The 19,838-nt window shown below is 41.1% G+C and overlaps 1 long non-coding RNA gene across 1 annotated transcript; it reads left to right on the top strand.

The window, feature by feature from the left end:
* The first annotated feature begins 8,619 nt into the window (after positions 1–8,619).
* Positions 8,620–9,042, top strand: LOC147712638 (uncharacterized). Its single transcript, XR_015295760.1, has 3 exons — positions 8,620–8,684; positions 8,778–8,832; positions 8,928–9,042. It is a non-coding gene; the product is annotated as an uncharacterized LOC147712638 (long non-coding RNA).
* The last annotated feature ends 10,796 nt before the right edge of the window (positions 9,043–19,838 follow it).

Below are 19,838 nucleotides of genomic sequence, written 5' to 3'. Positions count from 1 at the left end.
CAGTCGAGTGACCCCATCCTGAATTCCCCTGGGTGTCTACTTTTCAAAAATATATAGGTTTGCTAGGTTTCCCTAGGTGCCGGCAGAGCTAGGGTTCAAAAACAAAAGGTAGTCTCTTTGCCCAAAAAGGGCACAATTTCACTGCAAAATTGAGTTGTGACCACGTTGCGTTTTGCGCTGTTTCCTGTCGCAGGCACTATGCCTACCCACGCAAATGAGATACTATTTTTCTCGGGAGACCTGGGGGAACGCTGGGTGGGTGGAAATTTGTTGATCCACGCAGATTCCGGAACTTTCCACCACAGAAATGTGAGGAAAATGCGTTTTTTTTTCCAATTTCTTAGCTTTGCAAGGGATTCTGGGTAAGAGAACCTGGGGGTAGGCAGTCGAGTGACCCCATCCTGAATTCCCCTGGGTGTCTACTTTTCAAAAATATATAGGTTTGCTAGGTTTCCCTAGGTGCCGGCAGAGCTAGGGTTCAAAAACAAAAGGTAGTCTCTTTGCCCAAAAAGTGCACAATTTCACTGAAAAATTGAGTTGTGACCACGTTGCGTTTTGCACTGTTTCCTGTCGCAGCCACTATGCCTACCCACGCAAATGAGATACCATTTTTCTCGGGAGACCTGGGGGATCGCTGGGTGGGTGGATATTTGTTGATCCACGCAGATTCCGGAACTTTTCATCACAGAAATGTGAGGAAAATGTGTTTTTTTTTTTCCAATTTCTTAGCTTTGCAAGGGATTCTGGGTAAGAGAACCTGGGGGTAGGCAGTCGAGTGACCCTATCCTCAATTCCCCTGGGTGTCTACTTTTCAAAAATATATAGGTTTGCTAGGTTTCCCTAGGTGCCGGCAGAGCTAGGGTTCAAAAACAAAAGGTAGTCTCTTTGCCCAAAAAGTGCACAATTTCACTAAAAAAATTGAGCTGTGACCACGTTGCGTTTTGCACTGTTTCCTGTCGCAGCCACTATTCCTACCCACGCAAATGAGATACCATTTTTCTCGGGAGACCTGGGGGAACGCTGGGTGGGTGGAAATTTGTTGATCCACGCAGATTCCGGAACTTTCCACCACAGAAATGTGAGGAAAAGGCGTTTTTTTTTCCAATTTCTTAGCTTTGCAAGGGATTCTGGGTAAGAGAACCTGGGGGTAGGCAGTCGAGTGACCCCATCCTGAATTCCCCTGGGTGTCTACTTTTCAAAAATATATAGGTTTGCTAGGTTTCCCTAGGTGCCGGCAGAGCTAGGGTTCAAAAACAAAAGGTAGTCTCTTTGCCCAAAAAGTGCACCATTTCACTGAAAAATTGAGTTGTGACCACGTTGGTTTTGCACTGTTTCCTGTCGCAGCCACTATGCCTACCCACGCAAATGAGATACCATTTTTCTCGGGAGACCTGGGGGAACGCTGGGTGGGTGGAAATTTGTTGATCCACGCAGATTCCGGAACTTTCCACCACAGAAATGTGAGGAAAATGCGTTTTTTTCCAATTTCTTAGCTTTGCAAGGGATTCTGGGTAAGAGAACCTGGGGGTAGGCAGTCGAGTGACCCCATCCTGAATTCCCCTGGGTGTCTACTTTTCAAAAATATATAGGTTTGCTAGGTTTCCCTAGGTGCCGGCAAAGCTAGGGTTCAAAAACAAAAGGTAGTCTCTTTGCCCAAAAAGGGCACAATTTCACTGCAAAATTGAGTTGTGACCACGTTGCGTTTTGCGCTGTTTCCTGTCGCAGGCACTAGGCAGACCCAGGCAAGTGAGGTAGCATTTTTTTCAGGAGACCTGGGGGAACGCTGGGTGGGTGGAAATTTGTTGATCCACACAGATTCCAGAACTTTCCACCACAGAAATATGAGGAAAATGTTTTTTTTTTCAAATTTCTCAACTTTACAAGGGATTCTGGGCAACAGAACCTGGGGGTAGGCAGTCGAGTGACCCCATCCTGAATTCCCCTGGGTGTCTACTTTTCAAAAATATATATAGGTTTGCTAGGTTTCCCTAGGTGCCGGCAGAGCTAGGGTTCAAAAACAAAAGGTAGTCTCTTTGCCCAAAAAGGGCACAATTTCACAGCAAAATTGAGTTGTAACCACGTTGCGTTTTGCGCTGTTTCCTGTCGCAGGCACTAGGCAGACCCAGGCAAGTGAGGTAGCATTTTTTTCAGGAGACCTGGGGGAACACTGGGTGGGTGGAAATTTGTTCATCCACACAGATTCCAGAACTTTCCACCACAGAAATGTGAGGAAAATGTTTTTTTTTCAAATTTCTCAACTTTACAAGGGTTTCTGGGTAACAGAACCTGGGGGTAGGCAGTCGAGTCACCCCATCCTGAATTCCCCTGGATGTCTAGTTTTAAAAAATGTATAGGTTTGCTGGGTTTCCCTAGATGCCGGCAGAGCTAGGGTTCAAAAACAAAAGGTAGTCTCTTGGCCCAAAAAGGGCACAATTTCACTGAACAATTGAGTTGTGACCACGTTGCGTTTTGCACTGTTTCCTGTCGCAGCCACTATGCCTACCCACGCAAGTGAGATACCATTTTTCTCGGGAGACCTGGGGGAACGCTGGGTGGGTGGAAATTTGTTGATCCACGCAGATTCCAAAACTTTCCACCACAGAAATGTGAGGAAAATGTGTTTTTTTTGTCAAATTCTTAGCTTTGCAAGGGATTCTGGGTAACAAAACCTGAGGGTAGGCAGACGAGTCACCCCATCCTGTATTCCCCTGGGTGTCTACTTTTCAAAAATGTATAGGTTTGCTAGGTTTCCCTAGGTGCTGGCAGAGCAAGGGCTCAAAAACAAAAGGTAGTCTCTTTGTCCAAAAAGCGCAAGATTTCACTGGGAAATTGAGGTGCAACCACGTTGCGTTTTGCGCTGTTTCGTGTCGCAGCCACTATGCCTACCCACGCAAATGAGGTACCATTTTTCTCGGGAGACCTGGGGGAACGCTTGGTGGGTGGAAATTTGTTGATCCACGCAGATTCCAAAACTTTCCACCACAGAAATGTGAGGAAAATTTGTTTTTTTTGTCAAATTCTTAGCTTTGCAAGGGATTCTGGGTAACAAAACCTGAGGGTAGGCAGAAGAGTCACCCCATCCTGAATTCCCCTGGGTGTCTACTTTTCAAAAATGTATAGGTTTGCTAGGTTTCCTTAGGTGCTGGCAGAGCAAGGGCTCAAAAACAAAAGGTAGTCTTTTTGTCCAAAAAGTGCAACATTTTACTGGGAAATTGAGGTGCGACCATGTTGTTTTTTGCGCTGTTTCATGTCGCAGCCACTATGCCTACCCACGCAAGTGAGGTACCATTTTTTTCGGGAGACCTGGGGGAACGCTGGGTGGGTGGAAATTTCTAGATCCACGCAGATTCCAGAACTTTCCACCACAGAAATGTGAGAAAAATGTGTTTATTTTGTCAAAATCCTAGCTTTGCAAGGTATTCTGGGTAACAAAACCTGGGGGTAGGCAGACGAGTCACCCCATCCTGAATTCCCCTGGGTGTCTACATTTCAAAAATGTATAGGTTTGCTAGGTTTCCCTAGGTGCTGGCAGAGCTAGGGCTCAAAAACAAAAGGTAGTCTCTTTGTCCAAAGAGCGCAAGATTTCACTGGGAAATTGAGGTGCGACCACGTTGCGTTTTGTGCTGTTTCGTGTCGCAGCCACTATGCCTACCCACGCAAGTGAGGTACCATTGTTTTCGGGAGACCTGGGGGAACACTGGGTGGGTAGAAATTTGTTGATCCAAGCAGATTCCAGAACTTTCCTCCACAGAAATGTGAGGAAAATGTGTTTTTTTTGTCAAATTCTTAGGTTTGCAAGGGATTCTGGGTAACAAGACCTGGTGGTAGGCAGTCAAGTCACCCCATCCTGAATTCCCCTGGGTGTCTACTTTTCAAAAATGTATAGGTTTGCTAGGTTTCCTTAGGTGCCGGCAGAGCTAGGGTGCAAAAACTACAGGTAGTCACTTTGCTAAAAAAGGGTCAATTTGTAACTGCAAAATTTAGGTGTCACCACTTTGCATTTTGCGCCGTTTCCTGTCGCAGGCACAAGGCCGACCAACACAAGTGAGGTACCGTTTTTATCGGGAGACTTGAGGTAATTCAGATTTATAAATCAACTGTTATTACCAATTGAGCTTTTGCGCATTTCTCCCTTTCAATGAAAGACATTGTGTAAAAAAAAGAAAATTTGAAAAATGACCAATTATTATCATGCTAGTATGAGTATTCCCAATTTTGAAAATTAGCAATAATATACTGTTTCTGAACTCTATATTTTGTACCCAATTCAGAAATACATAGGTGTCTTTCATACAGATTTTTCCATGTATACATTTTCCAAGACAAAATGCTCTATACCCAGTAAATGAAAAAATACCATTGCAAGTTGCTGCTCAGTTTTTGGATCTGGGTTCGTCGGGTTCTTGGTGAAACTACAAGTCCTATATATCCCCACAACCAGGAAGGTCTATCGGATGTAACGGTATATTGCTTTCCAAGAGCTGTCAAAACTAGAAAAAGTTATAGGGGAAAACGTTGAGACAAAAGGCTGTTTTTTTCAACAAATTTTCAATTATTCCAATATTTAACTGTTAGTTTCTATAAAGAAACCTTCATGGATTTAGACAAATGACCCATTTCTGAATTCAGAATTTTGTCTACTTTTTGAAAATGTACAGCTTTCTAGGATCCATTATTGATTTCAAACTCATTTCTACCATTAACTGGAAGGAGGTGGAAAGCTCTAAAAATAGCAAAAATAGGCTTTGTCCCAGAAAAATGCCAAAACTGTGTGAAAAATGTCGGTTCTCTGACAAAAGACTGTCATTTCCTAAAAGCTGAGAAATGGAGATTTCAGCCCCACAAACCCTTTTTTGATAACATTTTCAGGGAAAAACCCAGAGGCTTTCATTTGCAGCCCGTTTTTCCCATTTTTCTGAAAAAAACAAAAAAATCACTATATTTTGGTTAATTTCTGGGACCCCTCCAAGGTAATCCACAAACCCTGGGCGCCTTTAGAATCCACATGATGTTGGAAGAAAAGGACGCAAATTTGGCGTGGATACCTTATGTGGTCAAAAAGTTACAAGGGCCTAAGCGCGCACTACCCCAAATCGCCAAAAAAGGGCTTAGCACAGGAGGGGAAAAGGCCTAGCAGCGAAGGGGTTAAAAACTGATACTACTCCCCTTATTGGTGTAGCAAAATTCCTGAGCTGGGCCTGGTCACTCCGTAGTCGCAATTTTGGAAAATGAAGGTTCTATCCCGTATGTTTTTATGTGTTTTTAACTGTAACTTAGTATTGCTTATAGGTCATCATGGGTCTTCTTACATCATTGTTTAAATTTAATACTTTTTTAATCTGGTTTTAAATTGTAAAGTATTTATTATCTTATATACTAATCTGTATGAACTGCATTTTTATGTACACTGTCTTTTATGATGTAAATCGAATAAAGACCTGTTTGACTGGGCTCTTTACAAATTTATGAGAATATTACGTTTACGGAATTTTTTCACTCACATTTGTCCAACTGAATTCAGCCAAGATATTACCCCTAAATTCAAACCCAAAAGTACATTCCTAGCTCCTGTGTTGCACAAATCTTTAGATACTTTTAAAAATCTTGTCTAATTGGATCTTCGCAAGGTCAATTTTAAAAGAAAATTCAAACATCTAAGTCGAGCAGAATACAGCGCATTACTTTCATTGTCTAAATATCCGTCTATCACATTCCAAAAGCAGATAAAGGAGGAGGGTTGGTGATGATGGAAACTGAATTTTACATTCAAAAAGGCACAGAACATGTTTCCAATCAAACAACATATGGCATGTTGAACAAAGATCCAACTTTTAAAATTTCCGAAACATTGAGCAAATTACTTGATCAAGCTGAAGCACTGAATAGGATAGACGCCACAATCAAAAAATACCTTTTGAATCTAAAAAATTCAAAAGGTGAAATTGTATCTACTGGCCAAAATTCACAAAAATCTAGTCGATCCTCCTTTTAGACCCATTGTGTCGGGTTGCGAATCCCTGTTCGAAAATCCTGGGAGATACATTGACACATATTTGCAACCATTTGTCCAGAACTGGAGTTCTTATGTTGAAGATACGACTGATTTCTTGTTTAGCTTACATTCTATCCAAGATGATGTTCTGCATCATAGATGTGGTTGGACTTTACACATCGATTCCACATGCAAATGGGCTTGAAGCTGTAGAATGGGCACTCCTGAGACAAGAAAATTCTGAGGCACCTAAATGTTTCATCATACAATTATTGGAGTTTTGGTCTTTAGAATAGCTATTTTACATGGGATGAGAAATTTTACATACACTTAAATGGAAGCTACATGGGTTTTCCAGGAGCACCTGCCTACGCTAACACGTTCATGGCAAAATTTGAGAATGACTAAATACTTTCAGATGTGACTTCGAAAGATGGATTGATATTTTTTCGAAGGTATATCGATGATATTTTTTTGATTTGGAATAACTCAGAATCTACACTGTTGGCTAACATTCACACTTTGAATTTGGTGGATCCCAGAATCCAATTTACATATCACATTAACAAGAAATCTGTACCTTTTCTGGTTGTAGTGATTGAACTGGAGGCTGGCGAAATCTCGACTAAAGTGTTAAAAAAACTGACGGATAAAAATAATGCCCTTTTGTACACGAGTTTTCATCCTCAATCCTTGATTAAGAATCTGCCAGTGTCAATGTTCCTGAGAACGAGACGGATCTCATCTGATGTGACAGCATGCAATGAAACATTTCAGCAACAAAAGTCAAACTACATAAAGAGGGGATACCCTGAATCACTTTTGGAAACACAACTTGAAAAAGTAAGATTGACTCCAAGGGAACAACTGTTAGCTAAGAAACCCAAGGCACCCACAAATCGAATGGTATTTGTCTCAAAATATTCAACTGCATCTAGAGACATTAAACGGATCATTCTGAAATGCTGGGAAATCCTAGAGACAGAGACTGATTTTGGATCATTATTTCTAGAAAAAACGCTATTCGCCTTTACAAGGGCACAGAATTTGAAAGAACTCTTAACTAAGAAGACACGAACAGTATCAACTGACTCAGTACCCCTAACAAAGGGCACAAGCAAATGTTGGAATTGTAAAACTGCAATAATGTAATCCCAGGAGAATTCCTTTTACATCCAAGAAAGGGTGCTAAAATCAAATTACAACATAGCACCAACTGTAATTCGGAGCACGTAGTGTACATGATCAAATGCCCATGCGGGCTTCATTATGTCGGAAAAACTGAGAGGAAAATAAAGATCAGGCTATCTGAACATAAAAGTAGGATTCATACCAAAAACATGACTTCAGGTTTGGCCGTACACTGGACAGAAGCACGTCACACAATTGCACAGATGAAATTCCAGATTATTGAACAAGTACAACGTTCTCCAGGTGTTGAAAATTCTAAAACTCTTCTCAAGAGGGGAGCTTTTTGGATCCAAAAACTACAAACCATGATGCCCTATGGGCTCAATGACAAATTAGAAATGTCCTGTTTTTGGAAGCAATTTAAAACCCACAAGCCGCAGTATCCATCAGGGATCCTGGTGTACGTCACACAGACATCAGTATAGATCTCAGACACATATCCGCGCACAAGGGCATATCTTACATGTTTAAAGTTTCTTATATGTATTCTCATGTATTTTGTCACATTCAAAATATCATGTTCTGATTTTCATTTTTTGGGCTGTTGAGCTATGAATTACATGTACAAACGCGATTTCTTTACATTGTTGTTTATGTGTCTCACAAATATTTTGGATTATTCTTTTTACTTTAATTTCAATTAAATTTTTATTATTTGTTTATTTATATTTGTTTGTCTGTCTCACAGCACCTGAGAATTGGTGGAGCGGGTTACTAGGTGTTTTTGATGGTTCGAACAGGCTAATAGTTTGTTTTGCCTTAATAAAATTGTGAGTCTTTTTTCTGAGATTAGTTTGTGCATATAGTTTGCTGTTCAGGTCGATTAATAGTGAGACGTCACTCCGTCTTGTCTCTATTCGTGTGTTAAAGGTCACGGAGAAAGTTTTCTGAAAGAGTGGCGTCGTAAGTCCTTTTTTTATGTTTGTTGTTCACTTCACGGGATACTTCATCACATATCGCCGTTTTCAGTAGGACAAATGGCAGCTAGCATCTGGTTGAATCAAACGGAACCGTTGGAGTTAACTGTAGCGCGGTCTGGAAGTTTTACTTGAGGTGAGCAGGTTGGGTGGTCTTTTTGAGAGATTAGGGTTCGTGTGCATTGATAAAGATGAAATTCAGACCGCTGTGTTTGTTATCCCACAGCATTGAAGACTATTTGACATATTGTGGAACCATCTGGAATGCATGATGATGTTTTTAAGTGAGTTTGCATTCATCAGTATACGTTCTGAAATGATGTTGATAGTTAATTCTTCAAATGGTTACAGGGTTGCTGTCATCGTACTTAAGCGCTACTTTTGTGTGAGGGTGAAACTGACAAAATTGCAATCTGCAAGCTCTTTTTACCAGAATTTGAGGTGAGCACTCATCAGAATTCATTAGATATTGTTTTTAGCACACTAGATACATGGTTAATATCGAACCTTATCATTTCAGAGGGTTCTACTTGTTGATTGGATATGCCATTGGTTCAAGCATTATGTATTACGATCAGCACGGAGTAAGTATTTCATCAGTCTGTGTGGCTAGTAAGCCCCCTTTTTTCTCCACCAGCGATAATTTTGTTGTTTATTATTATTGTTTTGGCTTTCAGAATCACTAGGAGTGTTTTTGCAGTACCGTGAAGTAAACGTTCATAATACCAATCGGTAGCTTCACTGAGTGTAGCTTTATTAATAGTTGAGGTTTCTTCTGAAATGGCAGTTTCATTTACTGTTTATGTTTTGTCCTGTGCATTTTGCAGACATTGACAGAGAACCCATCTCAAAGATTTTGTAAGTGTTGTGATACACATAGACACTTGGTTCACTGGTGGTGAAGGTAGCATCATTTTTTGTATGTGTATGTTTGTTGGTTGAAAATACTAACATAGTAAGCTATAATGAAAGTGCATCATTTGAAAATGTTTTCCTTCTTCTTTTCCAACAGATATCCCCTGATGAAGGGACCTAGTGTCCTAAAATGCATTGGGTTGCAGTTAATCTGAAATGTTTGATCATAAATTTCTTTGTAGTAGTACACCATTTGGTGACTGAATTATATTGATTATCACTGTGCATGTGAGATACTATGATGAAAATAGTTGTATTATTTATGTGAAAGATTTGAAATAAATATTTCTGTATCATGATTAAGGTTTACAACTGTTGTTGCGTGTTGGAGTCCTAGTTGCCATTCTGGGGCTAGGCCACTTTCATTGATGTATACATATGCCAAGCAGGCATAATTCCAGCACAGCACACTTATCAATAGAATATCAATAGTGTAGACCCCGAGTGCGCTTTTCACCCACATTCATTGATTTACTTTTGACTTTGGCTGGTCTAGTGCAACCAGATACATGTGTCTGGCCCTGTGATCTTTTAGAGACTATTTTGCACTGAACTATGTTAAGATTCATAACTCTGGTTGTGCTGATTAGGTTTAATTTGATTTGGTACTGATAATAAATGGCGTGGCGCACAGTATTATCAGTACTATAGCATTCATACCGCCCGCAAGGCAGGCAGCACGCCCCTAAATCACTGCACAATGCAGTACGAGGAAATATCAAAGTCAACTGAAGCTCGAGCTAGTACACTTGCCTTTGGAACTGAAGAAACTGAACGCTTCTACGCTCTTATTAACGAAGACCTAACTCAAACCACCTCAAGCCGTACAAAAGAACAATGTGTGAAACAACTACTTTATCTCTCCAAACGGAGAATCAATCAAAAATTGCATGCAAATTCACTCATTAAATATCGAGCCCTGCGCTTACCCCGAGGACTACGGATTGCACTTAAGCCCTCACTTTGTAAAAATTCTAAACTATTTCAGGAACGGTGGAACGTGATCTTAAATAAATGCAGCCTCAACCTTATCCTTCTCATCGTGGAAGAACTCTCCACAATCTTGCTCGAATTATCCAAGGAAATTTCTGTGATAGAAGAAGAACTAAAGGAATCTATCACACCTGAGGAATTAACAAAAACCCTAGATGACATCAACAACCAACTCGACAGACACACCAAGGAAATTAATGAGGGTATAATCCGCAAATTTCGCCGAGACACCCTCAACTACAAATTAGGAGAGGTATACACCTGGGCAGATGTATACGCACAACGCCGTCGTAATAAACCTTATAATCAAAACACGGACACGTCATCTTCAGGGAGCGAAAGCACCAATCGCCCACCAAGAAAAACCATCTTTGAATCCATCACATCAAATGAACCCCGAGATCCTAAACAAAAACATGGTCAAACCAACAACAGCCCCTCAACATCAGGGCCTTTTTTAGAGTCGGGCCCGGATGAAACAGACGAACCCGGCGGGGAAAAAGACCAGGAAAAAGAACAGGAAGAAGCCCAACCTCAAGTCACAAAGAAACCCAAGGGGAGAAGGAATCGTTAGTAATTAACATTTCCGATACTGCTTTGACTGCACATGAAACCAAACTCCTACAGAAAGGCACATCATTTATTCCCACGACTTCCACGAACCTTCTTGAACTAGAATTGAGTACCTTTAAACTTACTCGAAAATTACGCTTAAGGCACTTTTTTGAAAACGGACTCCCACCGACGACTGACACAAAACCTGATCAACTCCTTGGCTTAAAAACCACCAGCACATACATGCCACCATGTAGCCATAAAAGTATTGATACCTTCGAAACACTTGTGAAACAAGATATATCCAAAATCAACTTTTCCAAAAAAATGAAACAAAACATCACCATGAAGGACAAAGACATCTTGAGAAAAATCGCAGGCAATAAAACCATTAAATGTCTCAAAGCAGATAAAGGCGGCGCTCTAGTCATCCTCAACACCAGCATGTACGATGCTAAAATCAAAGAACACATCACTGATCCTGAAACCTACATGCAACTATGTGGCAACCCAACCGAACAATACAAATCTGAATTAACAGACCTCGTCACCAAAGCACACGAGGATGGTACCATAGACAACCGCACTAAAAAATATCTTATTGTGGAACATCCAAAAAGTCCGTCTATAATTATGCTTCCCAAAATTCATAAGAATTTGAATGACCCCCTGTTTCGACCCATCGTGTCCACGAGAGGGTCCCTCCACGAGCAAACAGGAAAATTCTTAGATCGACATCTACAACCCATTGTAACAAACCTTACGAGCTATATCAAAGACACAACTGAATTTCTCAAAAAACTCTCTGAGATAAATATAGCCACAGACGAACATGTTATCTTATGCACCGCCGGTGTCAAAAGTCTCTACACATCCATTCCCCATGGCGGTGGTATTGAGGCCACAGAAAAAGCCTCACTAAACAGCAACATCACGGATTCTCTACAAACTTTTCTCATGGAACTGTTGATTTTTACACTATATCACAGCTACTTCACACACGAACAACAATGGTATCTCCAAATGTCCGGAATGTCAATGGGCAACTGCGCAGCACCGGCTTACGCTAATATCTATATGGCAGAATTCGAGTCAACCCACATCTACGCCAACCCCAACTGGTCAGACAACTTAAAGTTATATGTTCGTTACATCGACGACTTATTTTTCATCTGGAAAAACACCAGAGAAAACCTAGAGTCAGCCTTGACTGACTTGAACTCCAAAGACAACGCATCATCCTCACGTGGAATATCAATGAACATCAAATCACTTTCCTTGAAGTTTTGGTTAGAATCACAGAAACAGGATTGGGAACAGACCTCTTCCGAAAAGCAAGAGATCGAAACAACACAGTCCACTACACCAGTTTTCATCAACATTCACTTAAAAGAAATTTACCATTCAGTCAAATGTTAAGGATAAAATGGATTGTATCTCAAAGGTTGTGGATTCCTCTGGCAGATGGGCTATTGCCACAGTTCTTATTTCTGGGGTCTCAATTACAATAGTTGGCTACTATGGTCCGAATCAGGATGACCCCACGATACTGGAAACAATTTTTTTGAAGTTATTATCAATATCAGGACCCATTATCTTAGCAGGTGACTTTAATATTGTTTTGGACCCCATCCTGGATAAATCTCCCAACAATCGTTCCAGGGTTTTGTCTAAAACCAGATCCTTTTTATTAGACGCCATGAGACAGCAAGGGTTCGTCGACGTCTGGCGGCAAAGATCGGGAAACCAACAGGGGGTCTCTTATAATAATCATAAGTATCACCATAAGTCTAGGATAGACTACATTTTAATGACCCAAAGACTGGCCGATTCAGTTATAACAATAGAATATCTCCCGTCACACCTCTCAGATCATTCTGCTGTTAAATTAGTGATGAGTCTTCGCAGGAAAAAAACCTCGACTGTTTGGTCTTTTGATCGTTCCTTGCTCACTAATGAGGAGGACATTTTGTTTTTAAAAACAGAGACACGTAATTTCTTCCAATCTAATGATGGTACTGCGTCTGATAAAATTATCTGGGATTCATATAAGGCAACATTGAGAGGGTGGATTGTTGCCAAAGTTGCCTTCCAGAGAAAGAGCTACAACGAAACGATCTCTTCTATAGAATCAGATATGGCTTCTATTGAACGGGAAATTGATCTAAGTAATGGATTTTCAAGGTCAATATTAGACCCCCTACATAACAAACTCACGACCCTGAAGGGGACCCTGGCATCAACTTTGAGTTTGAGAGTCCAACAGAGGTGGGAAGCCAGCAAGCTGGCCCACTTCGAATATAGTGAAGGTGCAAGCAAACTTCTTGCCTGGAAGACTAAAGTAGACCAGGTCCGGAACAACATTGCAACCATAAAAATAGGTAATACTAATCTCTCCTCCGATGAGGACATCAGGGAGGCATTTAGGAAATTTTTTCAGGTTATTTATAAAGAAGACAAAGTGATATCGGCTGAGTCTGTTAAGAGCTGGTTGGATAATATTACCTTACCTTCTCTCTCTTTAGAACATTCCCAATATTTGGACAGCCCCATTACTGAGAGTGAGGTGATCTCAGCCATTAAGAATTCTAATAAGGGGAAAGCATCGGGTCCCGACGGCCTTCCGGCTGAATTATATAAACTTTTAGACTCAGAGATTGCTCCTTTTCTCACAAAGTTGTTTAATCAAATTCTCTTAGAAGGTATGTCTCCTCCAACATCCTGGGATAGTGCCTCTATTACCCTTATCTTAAAACCAGGTAAACCGAAGGAAGAATGTGGGTCGTATAGGCCAATAGCTATCCTGAATGTGGATTATAAAATCTTTACCACTGTTTTATCATCAAGAGTAGCCAAAATCGCACCATCGGTCCTTCATCTGGATCAAAAGGGATTCTTAAAGGGAAGACAAATATATGAACTAACCTTTGATCTAATTGGCGCCATAGATATAGCAACATCTAATAAGCTTCCATTGGCAGCCCTGACACTGGACGCAACCAAGACCTTCGACAGGGTTAATTGGGTTTACCTGTCGGAGGCCTTGGCCAAATTTGGTGTGGGTGGTGGTTTTCGTAGGGCGATCAGTCTCTTGTACAACAATCCCTCAGCATCTCTTCTCGTGAATGGTGAATTATCAAGTCCTTTTTCTATTACCCGGGGAACTCGACAGGGCTGTCCACTCTCCCCCTTACTTTTTGATTTTTACATCGAACCGTTTGCGCAATATTTAAGGGAGGAGCCCACCATTAAACCGTTTCATTATCAAGGTTGGACGAGGAAGGTGGCATTATATGCCGACGATGTACTTATTTTAACATCAGAGGCCATCACGGCTCTCCCTGCCATAGTGAAGCTAGCTACCGCTTTTGGTCAGGTGTCGGGGTATGAGATAAACGCAACCAAAACCGAAATGCTTATCTGGAATGATGAGAATCCACCTATAGAGCTTCATCCCAGCACCTCAATGCGCTACTTAGGTTTAACAATTGTAAAATACATAAATAAAATAGTCCAGGTTAATTTGTCCTCAGTACTTAAAGACTGTCGGAAGCTTCTTCAATCTTGGTTACATCTTCCCCTCTCATTAATAGGTATGATAAATCTTATCAAAATGTCTATTCTTCCAAAGATTTCTTTTTTATTTAATACCATTCCCCTATATTTTGATCAAAAAATCTTAGCTAAATTTCAATCAAACGTCTCTTCTTTTATCTGGCACAACCACATACCACGAATTGCCTGGAAAAAACTAAGACGGTGACGTGAAAAGGGAGGCTTGGCGGCTCCGGATTTAAAAATCTATGCCTGGGCCTTTCAATTATCCCACTCAAGGATGTTGTTAAAGAACCCTGACTCCTTGGGGATGGGTATGATGTATGCAGCAATGTTGGAGGGGGAAAATATCAATCACTCTAGTTTTCTTTTTAAGTTTGGAAATCCTAAGTTTTTTAAGAAGATTAAACTGAAGATCTTACAGGGTCTTGCACGAACATGGGCAGAAATCATGAAAGCTATAAAAGTAAACTACTTTTGCGAAAAAACCCCGTTGTGGGGCTTACCCGAAGGTCCGGTTTGGCTTGATGATATCCTGGCAGTCCCTTTGAGGGAGGCGGGCATGGAGGTTTGGGGGGATGTTTTCTACGAAGGAGACTTATTTCCATGGGAATATTTGCAAGCCAAGATCGGTCCTAACTTTTCTTGCTTCAAATATAACCAGATTTACAGTTGGACAGCAGCCTATAAAACATCTCCTGCTAATAAAAATAAGTTCAAACTAGGTGGACATAGCCCCTTTATCTCCGATCTACTAAGCAGAGGGCCAGAAAAGAAAGAAATATCTAGATGGTACAACTCTATAATGGAGGAGGTAGATGGACACTTTGTTTTACCAGAGTCAATATGGGGCTCTGACCTGGGGGATGTGAATCTACAAATACTTTGGAAATCCTCTTTCGAGCTCTTGTGGAGTATCGTTAAGCCATCATGGCTTCGTAGAAACCACATTTTTACCCTATATAGGGCGTATTACTCCCCCTCTAGACTTTCTAAATTTACAGGTGGTCAGACAGTGTCCTGCGCCAAATGTGGCCAAATCGCCGCTTCGGATACACATATGTTTTTTGAATGCCCAACATTAACATCTTTTTGGCAAGATATCAGCAACAGCCTCACTGAGTCCTTAGGAAGACATGTCACAATGGATTTGTCCCTGATTATTTTTGGAGTGTTGGAAGGAGTACAACATCTACCCAAATGTTTAGTTTTTTATTCCATCCTGCTCGCAAGAAGAGAGATCTGCAGGAAATGGAAGGACTCCTCACCTCCTACTTTTAGAGACTGGCAAGACTCTGTATTGCGGACATCAGTCATGGATTTGGCTAGATCTGGAAATCGCAGGAAAAGGGCATTTTGGCACATGATAAAGTGGTCTCAGTGATACATCCGGGGTTTTTTTTTTTTTTTCTTCCCGAGTCCAATGATTGATCTCCTATGGTTGCTCTTTGTGTTTAGCACCATTGAAACAGCTGCTATCCGGTTCATGCCTGGCTTTTATATGGCTGCCAAAACTACTCCGAGATTTGCTGTGGGATGGCAAGTTAAGATCTAGTGCCTCTTCGGATTACGGTGGAAGACTGTGGGATAGAGGGCCCTCAAGATATCTGTCCCCACCAGTTTTAACTGAGCCAGTTATTCTCTGTTGATTCCTTTTTGGCACTGGTCTAAACGGTGGTTATGAGGACAAAAAAAAAAAAAAAAAAAAAACAAAAACAAAATCAACTTTTCCAAAAGAATGAAACAAAACATCACCACGAAGGACAAAGACATCTTGAGAAAAATCGCAGGCAATAAAACCATTAAATGTCTCAAAGCAGATAAAGGCGGCGCTCTAGTCATCCTCAACACCAGCATGTACGATGCTAAAATCAAAGAACACATCACTGATCCTGAAACCTACATGCAACTATGTGGCAACCCAACCGAACAATACAAATCTGAATTAACAGACCTCGTCACCAAAGCACACGAGGATGGTACCATAGACAACCGCACTAAAAAATATCTTATTGTGGAACATCCAAAAAGTCCGTCTATAATTATGCTTCCCAAAATTCACAAGAATTTGAATGACCCCCTGTTTCGACCCATCGTGTCCACGAGAGGGTCCCTCCACGAGCAAACAGGAAAATTCTTAGATCGACATCTACAACCCATTGTAACGAACCTTACGAGCTATATCAAAGACACAACTGAATTTCTCAAAAAACTCTCTGAGATAAATATAGCCACAGACGAACATGTTATCTTATGCACCGCCGGTGTCAAAAGCCTCCACACATCCATTCCCCATGGCGGTGGTATTGAGGCCATAGAAAAAGCCTTACTAAACAGGAACATCACGGATTCTCTACAAACTTTTGTCATGGAACTGTTGATTTTTACACTATATCACAGCTACTTCACACACGAACAACAATGGTATCTCCAAATGTCCGGAATGTCAATGGGCAACTGCGCAGCACCGGCTTACGCTAATATCTATATGGCAGAATTCGAGTCAACCCACATCTACACCAACCCCAACTGGTCAGACAACTTAAAGTTATATGTTCGTTACATCGACGACTTATTTTTCATCTGGAAAAACACCAGAGAAAACCTAGAGTCAGCCTTGACTGACTTGAACTCCAAAGACAACGCATCATCCTCACGTGGAATATCAATGAACATCAAATCACTTTCCTTGAAGTTTTGGTTAGAATCACAGAAACAGGATTGGGAACAGACCTCTTCCGAAAAGCAAGAGATCGAAACAACACAATCCACTACACCAGTTTTCATCAACATTCACTTAAAAGAAATTTACCATTCAGTCAAATGTTAAGGATAAAACGGATTGTATCAAATTCAGAAACATGCACAACCAAGATGGAAGAAATGGCTACAAGGTTCATTAATAGAGGGTATCCACAAGTACCCATAACTGAAGCAATCCAAAAAGCATCTGCAATTACACGTCAGGAAGCCCTCAAAGGCTCAACGAAAAAAGATGATAAGAGAACAGTACTAAAATACTCCACCTCCAGCAAAAAATACAAAAGTATCATTCTTAAGCACTGGCGTATACTATCATCTGAACCTGACTTTGGTAATTTATTTGAAAATCCTCCGATCTTTGCATATACCAGATCTGAAAATCTGAAAGAAATCCTGTCAAAAGAACCCATGCAACAAATCTCCTATACTGGCACACGCCCGTGCCATAATTGCAACAGTTGCAACAATATCATTAAGGGAAACAGCATAAACCACCCCATGAGAGGGTTCAAAATCAAATTGCGCGTAAATGCGACATGTGACTCAACCAATCTGATATATATACTGAAATGCCCGTGTGGCATGATATATGTGGGCAAAACCACCAGGAAAATAAAAATTTGTCTAAACAAACACAAATCAAACATTCGCACCAACAACCAAAAATCAAGCATTGCAATGCATTTCACCGAATTCAACCACAATGTGGCTCAACTCAAATTTTTGGTGCTTGAAATCGTTTGCAAAAAAGAAGGAAAAGAAAATAATAAAACACTCCTCCAGCGCGAGACCGCCTGGATCTACAGACTACAGGCAATGAGGCCATACGGCCTCAATGACCGAATTGAACTTAGTTGCTTCTTATAGTACCATCCATGGTACACATGTTTCACCCTACATCTTTTGTTTACTAAGCTTGAGTATAAACATTGCACATTGTTTACATTTGCCCTCTATGTTTCTCATAGCAATCACCCTTCTTTAAGATGACCGCCATACCCATCGCCATACGCTTAGTCCCTCTACAGTTTCCTCAATTCATCACGTGATCACCACTCCACGTAGCCATCCATAACACCCCCTTCTCTCCGCCAAAACTCCGCGAGCCATTTACGACCCCACCGGGAATCTTCAAGCCGACCCATCCTTCATTCATAAGTAAGTTGGAGCTCCGACTAAGACCCGCGCTATCATTTTTTAACACTGGGTCCATACCGTTCCTAACAGGCTGTTTAACCTTCCCTCCTCTTCTAGAGATTCATCACTTTCCATGACCCTGACACGTAAGTGTGTGTTCAGAAACCCCTCGACCCCCACACCGGACCCAACCCCCCCTCACTTTGTTCACGCTCTCACATTGGTATATAAGGTACACTATCCTCATACCACATATGTTTCCCTTACCCCAGCAAAATGTAATCAACTTGAATGCAAGTTTATTTGTGTTATGCTTTGAATGGTAAAAGCGTCTCTATTGTGTTCACAGAGCTCCTTGACAAAGGGCATTCCCTGCCCGAAATGCATCGGAGCGTTTTTTTGGAAATGTCAACAAATATTTCGTTGTGGTCAAACTAATAATATTGGAATACATGAATTCTGGAACTTTTTGCAACCAATGAATATGATAAATCTTTGAATAAATAATCGATTGTCATAACTAACAATGGAGTCTGTCTTTACATGACGAACCTGATGTGTGTGCCCAATTTCAAGGATGCGTTTACTCCCCTTGTAACGCACTCAACCAGTAATTAATTTGATTTGGTGCCATTCCATTAATTTATTGTACTCAATTTTTCTTAATTGGATTGGGATTTTGTTTATGTTTGGATTTCATAATATTACTGTTTATGCACTGCAAAAATACTTTACACATTACCTTTAAGTTAAGCCTGCTTTTGTACCAAGGTACCAGAGGGTTGAGCGCAGATTAATTTAGTGACTCTCATTGTGGTTCACCCTGACAAGGTTTGTAGTTAGTGCTTGAGTAGAGTTTTCACCCCCCTCAACCAATACACACATTTTTCTTACATTGGTGTTCTTGTATTTATTCAGTGCCACTCAGTAATTTTGTGTAACACCACAATCTCCAAAATAATCTAACATCGTATTCGATGTTGTTTCTAAATTATGCTTAGTGTTTGATTTGGCATTTTTTCCCTTTTTCCAAATTTATGCTTTGTCTCACATCCTTTGCACTTGAACGGCGTAGGATCAATGAAACAATGAGAAGCAAGGTGGAGCTGCAAAGACTCTGCAAGGAGATGGAACTGAACGGGGAGAGGAATGGCACCAAAGGGTATCTTCAGATAGCTTTTAGAGCTTTAGGGGAAGTCAGGAGGATGTAAGCCACAACAGAGTAGACGAGGAGGTTATCCGTGAGGATGAGGAGGAGGACTTAGAGGAGGGGAAGAAGGAAAATGGACTAGCCATAAGACTTGAGCTGCTGCTAGATGAAAAGGAGGGGCATTCGCCCAATGGAGTGAGGTCTCCTGGAAGGGCAGGGAGCAGTGTGATCTCTCACAGCCTGTCCCCCGAGGAGCTGAAGCACAGGGAGGTTAAAAAACAGTTTCAGCTGCAGCTTGCCAAACTGATATTGGATGCAGAAGAAGAGAGTACTGGAAGGAGGGCTGTAGGTGAGGCTGCTGCAAATAGAGCCTTGGAGAAGAATAGACTTTTGTTACCTCACAGAGACATCAAAGTGACGCAATGTGCATGGTTCAGCAGCAACAGAGACGGCAATACCACAGTGCCCAGTAGAGACAGGAGGGCCCACATTCCCAAATATTCTGGTGCCTAACTCTTTTGTGAGGGATGACATTGACAAGTGGTTTGAGTATAATGAGGTTGCCTTTGAGATGCAAAGGGTCCCTAATTCTAATTCTAATTTCTAATTTAAAACATTTATAAAGCGCAGCGTACACCGAACGGTTTCTTGGCGCTAGTGGAGGGGATTG

This window comes from Lissotriton vulgaris, chromosome 5 (assembly GCF_964263255.1).
Source record: "Lissotriton vulgaris chromosome 5, aLisVul1.2, whole genome shotgun sequence".
NCBI lineage: Eukaryota > Metazoa > Chordata > Amphibia > Caudata > Salamandridae > Lissotriton > Lissotriton vulgaris.
This window is presented reverse-complemented; position numbering and strand designations above follow the sequence as displayed.